Source organism: Siphateles boraxobius, unplaced genomic scaffold (genome assembly GCF_051911475.1).
Source record: "Siphateles boraxobius isolate OS27281-9 unplaced genomic scaffold, OSU_SipBor_1 33, whole genome shotgun sequence".
Lineage (NCBI taxonomy): Eukaryota > Metazoa > Chordata > Actinopteri > Cypriniformes > Leuciscidae > Siphateles > Siphateles boraxobius.
The window spans coordinates 3566771-3582748 of record NW_027508953.1 but is presented as its reverse complement, the minus strand read 5'-3'; positions in this window follow the sequence as shown (position 1 = coordinate 3582748).

Below are 15978 nucleotides of genomic sequence, written 5' to 3'. Positions count from 1 at the left end.
GGGATCTCAACTATGAGGTCCTTCGATCAGATAGGGACGGAGCACATCAGATTTACCACCTCAACCTGTTAAAAAAGTGGAATGAGGCGGAGTCAGCGTTGCTGGCGACGGTAGTGAGTGGGGAGGAGGATCTCGGGCCAGAGGCGAATTTAAAGTCTCAATCCTCCGCTCTGGCCATTTGCGGAGATCACCTCTCACCGTCCCAGATCGCTGACATTCGAAACTTACAAACAGAGTTTGCTGATGTGTTCTCGCCCCTCCCTGGTCGAACAAACCTCATACAGCACCATGTTGAGACCGAACCGGGTGTGGTGGTACGCAGCCGGCCATATAGATTGCCTGAGCATAAAAAGAAAGTAGTTCAGGCTGAATTAGAGGCTATGCTGGATATGGGAGTAATAGAAGAATCCAACAGTGACTGGGCGAGCCCGATAGTTTTAGTGCCTAAAACTGACGGCTCAGTGCGGTTCTGTGTGGATTATCGTAAGGTGAATGCTGTATCGAAGTTCGATGCATATCCAATGCCACGGGTGGACGAATTGCTTGATCGGCTCGGCACGGCTCGATTTTACTCGACACTGGATTTAACAAAGGGTTATTGGCAGATCCCCTTGTCTCCAATGACTAAAGAAAAAACCGCTTTCACGACGCCGTTTGGATTACACCAATTTGTTACCCTTCCTTTCGGCTTGTTCGGGGCACCTGCCACCTTTCAGCGCCTGATGGATAGAATCCTCCGGCCGCATGCTGCATATGCCGCGGCATACTTGGATGATTTTATCGTCTATAGTAATGACTGGCAGCGGCATATGCAGCACTTGCGAGCTATCCTCAGGACGCTGCGAGGGGCGGGGCTCACGGCCAACCCAAAGAAGTGTGCGATTGGGCGCGTGGAAGTCAGGTATCTGGGCTTTCACTTGGGTCATGGGCAGGTGCGTCCCCAAATTGATAAGACGGCAGCAGTTGCGACCTGTCCAAGACCTAAGACCAAAAAGGAGGTTAGACAGTTCCTGGGGCTAGCAGGATATTACAGAAGGTTTGTACCTAATTATTCGGACCTTGCTAGCCCGCTGACTGATCTAACTAAAAAGGAGGCACCAGATACCGTCCAGTGGACGGAGCAGTGTCAGCAGGCTTTCACCCAGATAAAGGCTGCCCTGTGTGGCGGGCCGCTATTACAGGCTCCTAACTTTTCTCTCCCTTTTTCCCTGCAGACTGACGCGTCGGACAGGGGGCTGGGCGCCGTCTTGTCCCAGGAGATGGAGGGTGAGGAACGGCCGGTGCTGTACATCAGTCGTAAGCTCTCAAAGAGAGAGACTATGTACAGCACCATTGAGAAAGAAGCCCTGGCCATCAAATGGGCCGTCCTCACTCTCCGCTATTATCTCCTGGGGCGAGAGTTCACCCTCTGTTCGGACCACGCTCCTCTGCAGTGGCTCCACCGCATGAAAGATACCAACGCGCGGATCACCCGTTGGTATCTAGCTTTACAGCCTTTTAAATTCAAGGTGATCCACAGGCCGGGTGCACAGATGGCTGTGGCCGACTTCCTCTCCCGCAGGGGGGGGGGGGAGGCTGCAGGCCGGACGGCTCCCCGGCCTGAGACGGGCGGTGGGGGTATGTGGCGAGGGGGGCGTGGTTCAGCGGACTCTGTAGCGGGAGAGCGAGGGCGGAGCCGAGCGGTGAGTAAGTGGGTCAAGTTCAAATGACGAACACCTGTTTGTGATTTCAGTAATTGGCGTGAGGAGACCGCATATAAGCGGGCTGTGCTGATAACGGAGGAGAGAGAGAGACTGGAAGCTCGTGCACGCTGACGGTCGGGACGAAAACGTCTATTAAGCTGTGAACAGTGGAAAGAGTGCTGCCTCGTTGGATGTTTATGAAGCTGTGAACAGCGGGAAGAGTATTGCCTTACATGTGCAAATTGACTGTTTTTGTTTTGAGTTAATTTTGAGAGCGCAAGAAAGCGCTGTGCAAAGAGGACCTTTAATAAAGTGCACGAGCTCCACTACTTGCCGACCCCGAGTCTCCTTCCATCACCCACACACGAACCCTGAGTTACATCACAGTTACATTCAATCTTGTGTTCATATTTACGGTCAGTTTCTTCAAAGAAACGTTTGTAAAAAAAAAAATCACCAAAATCGCTATAGTTTGCTAACGATAGTCCCGCAACATATTTACATGTCTGATAACTGGTGAATGTAATCACGGCAGGGAATTGGCTTATATTTTACCGTACATCTGCTATGAACGCATTGTTTTCTTGTGGTTATATGTGAACATGATATAAACGAACAGTGCTTACAGTTTCATGCTTTTTGCAACATGATCAGATCAACCAGTCTGACAGCGAGCAACGTTTCTTTAAGTCCAAATAAGTCCATTTTGCAGCCATCATATATAACGTTACCGTAAACTGATCCACCAGCAAACTTACGTCACAAGACAAATGCAAAAAAATAACTGACCCACGCAACTGAGATGACTGCAGCTGTCGACGGCATCTTGGCAGTTTGTGATAAACATCGGCGCATCTCCTGTTACGTAGGCGCTACGACGTATAATGACGTGTAAGGGTGTAGTAGTGGTGTCCCATTTCTTAGGGGAATATTTTCACCCCTACGCCTTGCCACTCTGTTTCAAGGGTCAAGGGGAAGGCGAAGGGTTAGGGGTAGGGGTAGACGAAGGGCAAAGGGGTAGAATTGGGATTTTGTCTACTTCTGCTGTAATTAATTATACAGTATTGTACTGTAATATTTATATTGATACATTATTGCAAAATATTATAATTTTCAAATTACTAATAATTATACTATAAATAATATGTAGTTATTACAGTATATAAATCTATAGGTAATAATATTATAATGCAACTTCAGAATAACTGCAAATCAAAAGACAATCCAAACAATGTTGTTGTCAAAAAAGTTTTTTATTCATAAATTACACTATTAAAAACCATTTAAGAACATTGCATGTCCAGTACACCAGCAGTTTACAGGTATAAACAGCTTTTTAAGGGATAGTTAAAGGATTAGTTCACCTCAAAATGAAAATTTCCTAATAATTTACTCACCCCAATGCCATCCAAGATATCCATGTCTTTCTTTCTTCAGTGGAAGAGAAATTAAGTTTTTTGAGGAAAACTTTCTGATTTATGGATTTTTCTTCGACTAATGGACTTAAGCCCCTCGAATAAGCCCCTCCTCCTCAGCTGCGATTGTGCACAGACTGTTAAAGCACTTCAAAGACCTCTGAAACTGCATTGATTTGGACTTCAAAACGCTGGTTGTCATTGAAGTCCATTATTCGAAGAAAAATCCAGAAATGTTTTCCTCAAAAAACTTAATTTCTCTTCCACTGAAGAAAGAAAGACAAGGATATCTTGGATGGCATTGGGGTGAGTAAATTATTAGGAAATTTTCATTTTGAGGTGAACTAATCCTTTAAAGAAGATATTTTAAAGAAAATAGGTAATCAAACAGTTGAAAGTAGCTATTGACTTCCATAGTAGGAAAAAAAAAATACTATGGAAGTCAACGACTACCATCAACTGTTTGATCACCAACATTCTTCAAAATATCTTATTTTGTGTTCAGCAGAAGAAAGAAACTCATACAGGTCTGGAACAACATGAGGGTGAGTAAGTGATAACAAATTTCATTTTTGGGTGAACTTCAGGATTGGTTTAGACAAATAAATTAGTCTTGCCTTGCCATGGTGTCGATACATATGTGAATTAAGTTTGAAAATTCTTAAAAGTGCAAGGGTTGGCTGGGACTTTGAGGTGGTACTGGAACCTGGCGAAAATTGGACTGATGACCAAAACTGAAAAAGAAATGACACACAAAAACACATATGACAAAGCCTGTTAGCCACAGCACCAAAGATGAGCAGACAGACAGTAGAAGAGAGAAATTGTAAAAGAAAATTCTGTAGAAATAACAAAAACAGCCAATTTAATTAAAAAAAATATAAAAAAATTACCTTTAGATTTTAAAACTTTAAGTTTAAACCATTGTATTAACATGGCTAATACTTACAGAAAACTCATTCCCAGGCTGCAAATAAAATTGCCCATCACTGTAGAGCTGTAAGTAATCAAAATAAATATTATTCAGTTAAGTGTTACGTGTTGCTTGTTGAGGACATATATCTCATAAATCTGCTTACAATACATCTAGGTTAGGTTAAGAAAAAATAAGCTTCACTTGACCTCACTATATATTCTAACTTTCTTTTTTTGGCATGCATTTTACTTGTCTTTGTTGCCTAATAGATCATTAACTCTGATAAAGTCTTTCAACAGTTTACACCTTTATTCATATTTTTAATTAGGCCCTATTGTAATAATCATTATAACTGTGTCTCCTGCCTAACTAGAAATTAAGTAAAAGCTTAAACTGGTACCAATAGCCAATCTCCCTAAGCCCAAATAACTAATTTTGCGTTGCAAAGGAATGTGCAGTATTTTTAAGCCTTATTTTCACGTGTATTTGTGTTTAAACGACCTATTCAATTTGGTCCAGTATTGATCATGTTCGTAAAATCATAAAATCATCAAGTTCGTCATCCGGGAAACGGACTGCAACGCAGATTGAGCAAAATAATGTTATGTCTATTATAAGTGCTTGTTTTTACCACTGACAGGCTCAGATGTTATGGAAAGCATCCCTACAGAGATAACAGTTAGATATTTTTGTTATTATAAGATCCTTCAAACCAGTATGTCCTCCGTAGGCTATGTCAAATGCAGCAATATTAACGTTATCTCGCAGACCATCGTAAAACACATTTAATTAAAACTCGACAGAAACTAAATAAAACTGCCAAAAGACCCCCTCGCTTTGTCTTTCCACCGTTACAACAATCACCAAGTCTGTTTTGGTCGAAATAAACCGTAAGGTAATGTTAATTCACGGAGTTAGATTTGAAAATGTCAGCACAAGCAGCGGGGTTAACGTTAAAGAGCAGATTGTGTTTTCGCAAACGTCACTGGCTGAACTTCCACTGTCATTTCACATTAAAAGCCATGTACACTATAGCGTAAAATGCTAAAACCTTATTATAAAAGTAAAAATTAACTTACCAAATTTCCAAATATCCGCAGAGTAAGATATCCATCCAGTGAGTGTTCTGCCGCAGTTGTGCACTGACGTCAGTCAGGCGGCGCGCACGCTCTCTGTTTACAGCAACCCTGTATTATTGCCTGGCATGTTACAGCTAGGTTACAGCAACACTAAAACGTACTGTAAAATGTTCCCGCTCAAACAAAATTGCCCAGAATGCAATGTAAATTAGGGTATTTTACTGTAATATAGAAATGCAGTATTGTACTGTAGGTTTTTACAGTACTGTGCTGCTAAATGTACAGCGACAGTTAACAGTGTAGGCTTTAAATATTTTTTACAGAGCGGGGTTAGTTGTAGCACAGTGAACAATGATAATCAAATGAAAACGGGAGCCACACAACGTTTCAGGTTTGAGTATTTATATATATATTTAACTTTGTTGGAGTTTCACAAACATTTTTTTTATTTTACTATGCATTGATCACTTGTTTAGCCTGTTTTTAATGCAATAAACCATTAAAATTTTTATTTTAAGCCTGTTTTTATTATTTTAATTGTTATTATTATTAATAATAATAATTTCACATGCAGCTGCCACACACAAATGTAATTCAATTGCAATTACAATATTTGATGATTTTATTTATTTATTTATTTATTGCAAAACTGTGCAGCCCTTTCCTATATCTCTATCCATGATATTGATCCATAACAGAATGATGATTGGATTAGGGATGGATGTATGGATATCTATCTATACAGATGCACAAACAATATCAAACTATACAGATACAATAGTACTGAATGATGTGTGTTTCACACAAGTTTTACAACTAACCCCTCTGTCTGTTACAATTAACCCCGCATATGGGGTAAGTTGTAACATTTAGACTTCTGTCACTTTCAGTGCAACTGTACGAAAATGGTAGGGCCTAGAAAAAAACTTTAAGTGTTCATTTGTAGCAGAGATGTGTATGTTGCTTGTGTAAAAAGAAAGATGAATCTAACTTAAGTATTTGTTTAATAATTGAGCCAAAACCAAAATGTGTCCCGCTCTCCCCTACTTTTAGATAGTCCTTATTTATTAGATACTAGTGCTTATTCATAGTTACTAGTTTTTATTCATTAGATTCTAGTGCCTATATGTATTAGATAATTTATTAGATACTTATTATTAGATACTTGTACTTATTCATTAGATACTAGTACCTATTAAATAGATACCAATACTTATTCATTACATACTAGTACTTATTTCAATAGTGACTAGTATCTAATCTTTTGTTACTAGTAACACATATATTTTTTTTTTTTTGCCATTGACTTCTATGGGGATCTGTCATTCAGATATCAACTATTCAGTTCTGACTAGTATGTATTCCAATTGACCCTTCGCTAAGCCACGCCCGAAAACCGCCACTGGCCAATCGTGTCTTAGCAACCGTAACTAGGCGTGGGAGGTCTGGCAAGCTTTCGAGCGAGGGAAACATGCCGAAGCGCTGTGCGTATGGATTGTGCTAATCTGATACCCGGTATCCTAAAAGTTTGGACGGGGGAGTTTATTTTTTTTCCTCCCCGAAAATCTAAAAGCCAAGGTGAGAAAGGATGTGCATGGATCAAGCAGTGTGGGAGACCCCATTCACAACTAAGTGTCGACAGGATTAACAAAAACACATATTGTTTGGAAGTTGGAAATAATTACGGTTCTTTGTTCATAATGCACATGTTTTAACGTAAAATAAAACGTTTAAAGACAAGAGGGAGGCTCACTGACATACTTTAAAATATATTTCGGCATTTTGTTAATCGACGGCCTACTACTACCCCTGACTGAGTAACTTTAACCCAATCCGATCGCGGCTCTCCCGGTGTTAGTGTTATTCAACAAGATTTATGGATCAACTGTTTGATTTATAATTATAAGATTAGTTTCACATTTCAGTTTACCCTACTGTGCACGAACATAGCTGTTCCTCGATTTGTTTGTTTCCCAAGTGAATGGTCAGCGTATGAGGCGGCGGCTGCTGCGACTATAGGCTTTAGCTTCAATTTTTATTAAATTATTCTCTAATCGGTTGCATATTATGTCGTGAATATATTCCTCGAATGCACACTGCAGTCCCTTTTGTCTTGCTCTCTCAGATATTTCACATGTTCGCCAAAAATTACTAATCTCATTAAGAATGTCTGACACCAGTGCATACACACTGTTAATGGACTGCATTTATATGGCGCTTTAACAGACCCAATGGCCACCAAAGCGCTTTACATATTGCCTCCCATTCACCCATTCACACACTCATTCACACACTCATTCACACACTCATTCACACACCGACGGCGGTGTCAGCCATGCAAGGCGCCATCCAGCTCGTCGGGAGCAGCCGGGGTTAGGTGTCTTGCTCATGGACACCTCGACACTTGGTCAGGTGGAACCGGGGATCGAACCACCAACCTTTCGGTTTGTAGACAATCTACATGAACCACTGAGCCACTGCCGCCCCGTAATAGGTGTGCTAGACGCTTAGCGAAGGGTCAATTGTGATTAATACACATATTAGATAGTAGTAGTTATTCATTAGGTACTAGTACTTATTTTTTAGATACTAGTACCTATTACTAGATACTACTATTTATTCAATAAATACTAGTACTAAGTCATTAGATAATAGTACCTATTAAATATATACGAGTACCTATTAAATAGATACTAGTACTTATTCATTAGCTACTAGTACTTATTCAATAGATATTAGAACATATTAATTAGAGTACTTATTTAGCTACTAGTACTTATTCAATTGATACTAGTACCTATTTATTAGACACTAGTACCTTTTGTAATTGTTACTAGTAATTATTCTTATCTTACTAGTCACAACTGCTAGTTGCTAACTTTTTCTTATCTTATGACTAGTCAGAACGGCCACTGTAGAGTTCAATTAAAAATCTTACTAGTAAAATCAAAAATTTTACAAGTCACATTTGGAATAAATACTAGTATCTAATAAATATCCACTAGTAACTAATGAATAAGTACTAGTATCTTTAAAAAGGTACTACCTAAAGAATAAGCACTAGTAGCTAAAGAAAGGCACTAGTACCTAAAGAATAAGCACTAGTAGCTAATGAATAGGTACTAGTAGCTAATGAATAGGTACTAGTACTTAATAGAATAGATACTAGTATCTAAAAAATACTAGTAGCATAAAAATAGAGACTAGTAGGTTTAAATGACTAAATGTTAAAACGGCTCGCTATAGGATAGGCATCTTTAACAAAGTGATTTTCCCCATCACAGATAAAGTTTAAAGCATTACCAACTCTTTAGAACCACATTCATATGGAAAAGCACCATCATGACAGAAATTCAAAAAATATATAAATTATAACAGTACCCTGCTGAACAGGAACCTGCTGTAAACCAGTTTTTAAACTGAGTCAGGCCCATCTACTGTAACTAAATTGTTGCTCTTAAATTTTCCTGTATAATAAATTAAAAAAAATGAATAAGAAATAAAAAAGCTATAATTTGAGACAAAAAACACAGCATGTAACTGATAAACAAACTGTCTACGCGGTTGTTTCTCAAGTCAAGTCACATTAATTTCTATAATGTTTTTTACAATACAGATTATTTCAAAGCAGCTTTACAGAGATAAAAGGAAAATAATGCAAAAAAGTTTGTTTCCAGAAGAAAATAGCGTCACAGTAAGTAAGTTCAGTGATGTTTCATTTTTGTTTTAAAAAAAGTTATTGATTAATAATAGTTTGTTATAAAGTTAGGGAATTATTAACTATATCTGTGTCCAGCGCTGTCACATCATGTCACGTGACAAAAGAACGAAAGACTCAGACCGAAGACAGACATCATAGGCTCTACTGACAGGAAGAACGAAAGACTCGGACCCGAACCTGAAGACTCGAGAGATGAACTAATCATTTCTGTTTCCAGTACAGATGTTGCGCATGCGCGGTCAACACAAAATGAACAACAGTATAACCAACAGGACAGCAGTGATGTGTAAAGTTAATTTGGCAACAATGCAGCGTATTACAGTGAAGTTATTGAATATTTTTCATAAGAATCATAAAAATTATACATTTACTATTTTACTGTATATACAGTTAAAAATATATTTTCCCCAAAATAAGTGTTGTAGTATAACCATCAGGACAGCAATGATGTGTAAACTGAATTGGGCAACAATGCAGTGTATTACAGTGAAGTTATTGAATATTGTTCATAAAAATCATAAACCCAGGCCACATTGCATGAATCAAATGATATTTATTTTGTTTTCAATTAACAATTTACTTTGATATTCTATACCTCTTTTTACATGCCTTTTTAAAATGTTTGTGAATCAAGTTTATATAACCGCTTAATAAATACATTAAGTGACTTATCTGTTTCTGTACTGATTGCATCCACACAGACCCTTTAAGTACACATAAACTCGGATGGACAAAGATACACCAAACTATTTTAAAATAAACTACCAAATACCCTCATTTTTACATGTTTCAACATTAACTGATGACAATAAGGCACAGTTGTATTTAACAAGTTACCCCCTCTTGTGGCATTATAAAGTAATGTACAACCATTTTTTTCTTGCACAACCTATGAAAACTTGACATAATTATGATGAAAATAGCAAGCTAACATTAACTATGAGAGCTGCTTCTCAGGTCAAATAGCTAGAACATTATGTACAATGGTAATCAACTTAGCATAGGCTACGAACACCAAAACTATATCAACCTTGTTTAACGCGGATCGTTTGTCCAAATATCCAAATACAATCACACACTGCTCAATTGAATATAAAGGCAAATGGCTTGCATTAATTCAACCACAATTATCAATTCAATATTAAGGCCAAAATAGTTTTTGACTCACCAATTGGTAGATTATTTGTACATAAAATCCATCCGCCGCTCTCGTGAAAACATCGATCACATCTTTTCTTTCATACCAGTCTGTTTGAAACGATCGGACAATTTTTGGTCCCTTTTGCTGCACTAGTCCATCGAAGGCTGGCGTAGACCTCCCTCTTGCTATTAACTCATATGTTGAATTAAAATCGAGCTTGGAAAAAAATCTTAACTCCGTGATCACGGCCGGTGCTGTCATTTTGACTTTGAATTTGGCGGGGATTAACTCTAGGCATGTAGGCTATCCAAGCGGCAACCTCCCCATCTCTCTCTTGAAACCAACACGGAAGTGAATTAAACTGCAATTCATCGCCTGGCCGCTTGAGGCTGGCAGCAAAAGTGAGTCAAATATGCATCTCCATGTTAAAATCCCCAACTTTACTGCAGGAAAAAATATGTTTACAGCGTGGTGTCTTAAGTTATTTTGGTCTATACAGCTAATTTTTCCCTTCATTTTTCGGGATTATTTCATACAGTTTATTACACGCCGCCCTTACCTTCGCCCACACCGTTGGATTCCGTCGTTGTCGAGTGTCGAGAGAACAACCAGCGCTGTTCTTCAGTTGTTTTCCTCTGTGAACATGCACTCATGGATGTCTGACAATATCGTTGCTTTTTGGAGTTCAGATTTAAAAACGTCTAAGATATAGAGGACACACTTGTTCTGCTGTACTGTTGATCTTACGGAGCAGATAGACTATAATATGCTTATTTAACTTTTTAGTGTTCAATAAAAAGTACCGTCAGATTAAATCCTGCAGGTGTCAGTGCTTTCTCTTGGTCCCTTAAATGAGCGCGGATTTCTAGTGCATTACTTTAACTTCTTTGGTAATATCTATACGAATTTAAAATGGACTGAATAAAGCTCTCTATGAACTTGACGTGCGATGCCGCGCTGACTGACATGCTGACTTAGCCTGAGCAAACTCGATCACGTCGAGCTAGGCGGGCGTAGTTTCAGCATCCAGGCACCTCAACTCCACCCACGTCCCGCCTTTTTGCCCATTTTCGTTTATCCGGGAGTGATGCACTGTGACGCGCTTCCAAGATGGCGACGAGCGACTCCGCCCACTTTAGGCTTCAAAAACGCTCTTGAGAAACCTATGGGTGATGTCATAGACACTGCGTCCATATTTTTTTACAGTCTATGAGGCTAGCTGTGGTGTAATGACGTTAGCTGCGCAAATGTCCAGTAATATCTTGATTTTAATTGGTCCATGTCTAATATGTAACGGAGATGATTACTGGCATAACATGCGTCCAAAGGCGCAGCAGATTTGTGCTTTTTGCCGTACATGTTGAAGAATACAGGATCGAAGTGCGCATGCGCAACATACAGTAAACAAATACTAGTAGACAGTAAAAGCACTGCTTATTCTACCATTTGTTTTTTATTTGATTATTCGTAACTGCTTCATTTGTCATCATAACGTCTAATCAATTGGAATAACACGCATATTGCATATATAAAAAACAAGAATAAACAGTAAAAAACATTTTTGGCAAGGTAGTGCCTAGTTTGTAAATAAATACCCTTAATATTTAATAAATAAATAAATAAATAAATATTTATAAATATTTTAAAAATAAATAAATAAATACCCGTAATAAATAAATAAATACCCGTAAATAAATCCATCGATCTGCAAAATTTGTTTGAGTTCTTAAATGGTCTTGAGGTAGCTCTTTTGCCAAGCGTGTCAGTGGTTACAGGTTCTAATCCACACTTGTATAGTTCTTTTTTCTCTCATAAAAACTAAATTTGTTCATCAGTGGTTACAGTCTATATCAAGCAGGTACACATTTGTGTGCATTTTATTTTGAGATTTCACCCGAATGAATAGAGAGTCTCCACAACGGCGATAGATTGAAGAGCGTGTCCGAGTGAAGACTGCGCGAGCCTGTATCCATGACACTGATTTCCGCGGCAACGAGCGCTCAGCTTGAGTTCAAAAACAACTAATTTTAGATGAATTAAATGAATGCTCTGCTAGTTAACTGGATATGTTTTATTTATTTGTATTAGGTACATCCGTTGCGCCTCAATGTTTCAAAAAGTGGTGGGTACAAAATGACTCATGACGAAATCTGGTGGCGACGCGTACCCACCGTCCCCACCGAAATCGATGCCTATGAGTACCTAATCCCAGTGAGTAATAAGGAGGGTACATATTAGGCTTTAGTGGAATCAGGCTGTAACCCAACCTCCATTCATCAAAGCCTAATGCAACAAGGGGCATTGGAAATGAGCCGCAAGGTTAAGTTGAGGTGTGTACACGGGATTGTGGTGGATTACCCTGTAGTGCCTGCTAATATCCAATTCAGGGGGAAAACGCATATATTGAAGGTGGCGGTTAATTCCCATTTGGCCTGCTTTTACACAATTATTAGGGATTCTATTTGCGGATGCCTCTTGGGAGACAGGGCTAGGGAGAAGAGAAGGCATTGATCAGGCAGAAGACACTAGCTGCGTTTACATGGACACTTATAATCGGATTGACGGCTCAATCGGACTAAAAAACCTTCATATTAACACCTTAATCGATCCGATTGACCTCGATCCGATTGAAATTTCGATCCGATTGAAAGGGGTGGTTTACGCCTTTTGTAAGCCGATCGAGAGAACATGTAAACACTTTGTAATACAAGCCCTTGTCGTTTGGGTGTGAAGGAAGGAGACCGGGGTCAGCTGGCTGAGACTCGTGGGTATTTTATTAAATAACTTAAAGCTTTGGCGCCACATGCGCACGTCGAACATAAATCTTATTCACAGTTCCACAATACTCGTTCCAGTTTGTCACGGAGACCTCTTCCCACTTCCCACGAGTCCTCAGCCCTTCTCTCTCCACGATCGCTGGTTCCCGTCTGCTTTATACGGTCTCCCCACGCCAATTACTGCAACGAGACACAGGTGTCAGTCATTTTACACTTGACCTACTTACCGCCACTCGTCTCTCCACTCTCTCTCTCGTCGCAGACCTCGCTGAACCACGCCTCCCCCGCCACATACCCCCACCGCCCGACTCAGGCCGGGGAGCCATCCGGCCTGTAGCCCCCCCCCCATTCCTAGAGAGGAAGTCAGCCACAGCCATCTGCACCCCCGGCCTGTGGATCACCTTGAACTTAAAAGGCTATAAAGCTAGATACCAACGGGTGATCCGCGCGTTGGTGTCCTTCATGCGGTGGAGCCACTGCAGGGGCGCGTGGTCCGAACAGAGGGTGAACTCCCGCCCCAGGAGGTAATAACGAAGAGTGAGGACCGCCCATCTGATGGCCAAACACTCCTTCTCTATGGTGCTGTGGTGTACTTAGTTTCTCTTTTTGAGAGCTTACGACTAATGTACAGCACCGGGCGGTCCTCCCCCTCCACCTCCTGGGACAGGACCGCGCCCAGCCCCCTGTCCGACGCGTCAGTCTGCAAAAGAAAAGGGAGAGAGAAATTAGGAAAGTGCAGGAGCGGACCGCCACACAGAGCAGCCTTAACTTGGGTAAAAGCCTGTTGGCACTGCTCCGTCCACTGGACCCGTTTTTCTTGTACCCGTTTTAGGAACTAAAACTATCGGGCTTGCCCAGTCACTGTGGGACTCCTCAATTACTCCCATCTCCAGCATTGCCTCTAATTCCGTCTGAACCACTTTTTTTTTGTGTTCAGGCAATCTGTATGGCCGGCCGCGAACCACCACTCCCGGCTCTGTCTCAATATTGTGCTGGATCAGATTAGTACAACCAGGCAGGGGTGAAAACACATCTGCAAATTCTTTTTGTAACCTTGATGTCAGCGAGCTGCGAGGGCGAGAGGTGATCTCCCCCCGGGGCCAGGGCGAGAGATTTCCCTTTGATGTTCGCTTCTGGCCCGAGATCCTCCTCTCCACTCACTGCCATCGCAAGCAACACTGACTCCTCCTCACTCCATTTTTTTAGGAGGTTGAGGTGGTAAATTTGCCGTGAATCACCCCTGTCTGTCCGTACAACCTCCTAATTGAGATCCCCTATCCGCTGTGTGACCTCGAAGGGTCCTTGCCACTTCGCAAACAATTTAGAGCTGGAGGTTGGTAGTAAAATGAGCACTTTATCTCCCGGTGCGAACTCTCGAAGCTTAGTTCCCCTGTTATACAGCCGGCTTTGTCTGTCCTGAGCCTGAAGCAAATTCTCCATAGAGAGCCGCCCCAGTGTATGGAGTTTTGCTCTCAGGTCCATGACATACTGAATTTCATTTTTGCTATCTGAGCGTCCGTCCTCCCAAGTTTCCTTTAGGACGTCTAACACCCCACGGGGCTGACGTCCAAAAAGAAGCTCGAAGGGGGAAAACCCTGTGGAGGCTTGCGGGACCTCTCGCACGGCAAATAAGAGGGGTTCTAGCCACCTGTCCCAATTTTTCGCGTCTTCTTGTACGAATTTATGAATCATTGTTTTCAACGTGCGATTAAATCGTTCGACCAGTCCGTCCGTTTGTGGGTGATAGACACTGGTACGCACCGATTTAATGCCCAATAATTCATACAATTCGCTTAACGTGCGTGACATAAACGCGGTGCCTTGATCCGTGAGAATCTCTTTCGGGATTCCCACGCGGGAGATTAAACGAAACAGGGCGTCTGCCACACTCTTAGCTGATATAGTGCGCAGCGCCACTGCTTCGGGATATCGCGTTGCGTAGTATACGATAACTAACGCAAAGCGATGTCCCCGTGCCGATCGTTCTAATGGCCCGATGAGGTCCATACCAATTCTCTCGAAGGGGACCTGCACTAGAGGTAGAGGGCGCAATGGCGCTTTTGGGGCGGCCGGTGGATTTACCAACTGACATTCCCGACACAACGCACACCACCTGCGCACGTTCTCGTGAATGCCCGGACAGAAGAATCGGGTCATTAAACGATTTAGTGTCGCTGTCATCCCTAGATGCCCCGCCATCGGATTACAATGTGCCGTCTGGAAAAGCATTTCCCGACGGCCCTGTGGTACTAACAATTGGGTTATATCTTCTTTTGTCTGAGTGTCTTGGGTCACCCGATACAACCTGTCTTTAATAACGGCAAAATAAGGATATGAGAGCGCGCGGTCAGGTTGGAGGATCTGCCCATCGATGGAACGGACCTGTTCAAACGCATGTTTGAGCGTCTCATCTTGGGACTGTTCCAGGGGAAAGTCATCGCGACTGGAGAGGTTTAACCTCGCCAAGCCGCTCGGCTCCTCTGAAACAGTTCCGCTGGGTCCAGGAACAGCCTCTCCAACCTGAGCGCTCGCCCCCCTTCCCCGCCTTTTCTTTTTCCCAGAGGCATTCGTTGTTACACATCCCAACAATTGTTTAAAAGCTGGCCAATTTGTTTCCAAAATTAACGGATGCCGGAGGTGCGGGCTAACTGCGACCTCCACACAATGATTTTGTCCCCTGAATTTAATAGTGATGGTTTTTAAGGGGTACTCCACTATATCCCCGTGCACACACCTCACCTTAACCATGCGGCCCGTATCCAATGCCCCGGACTGTATCAGGCTTTGATGGATGGAGGTCTGGTTACAACCTGAATCCACCAAGGCCTGATAGGTACCCCCCTTAATACTCACAGGTTACTGGTATAACCCGGCTTGATCGGGGGCGGCCTGCGGAACGTCCGGGATCCGGACCAGTGTCCCAACCCACATGACCGGGCAGCGGTCCACGAAATGGCCCGGATCCCCGCAACGCCAACAGGCCGGCCCAGGCTCCCCCGCCGCTCTAGTGTCAGGCAGCGGGTCAAGGAATTGGCGTGGGGAGAGCGCAGGAACCGCGTCGTGCCCTTCAGGGTGCCCCGGCCCCCCTCCCCTGACGGATCCTCGCGACCCAGCTGGGCCCTCGGCTCCACCCTTCCAGCGGGGAGGTGCCCTCGGAGGTCCATTGGAGCGGGTCCTGGGGAAAGTAACAGGTTTAGGGGAATGGAGAGAGAGAGAGACAGGGGGAGAGAGAGAGACAGATGGCAGG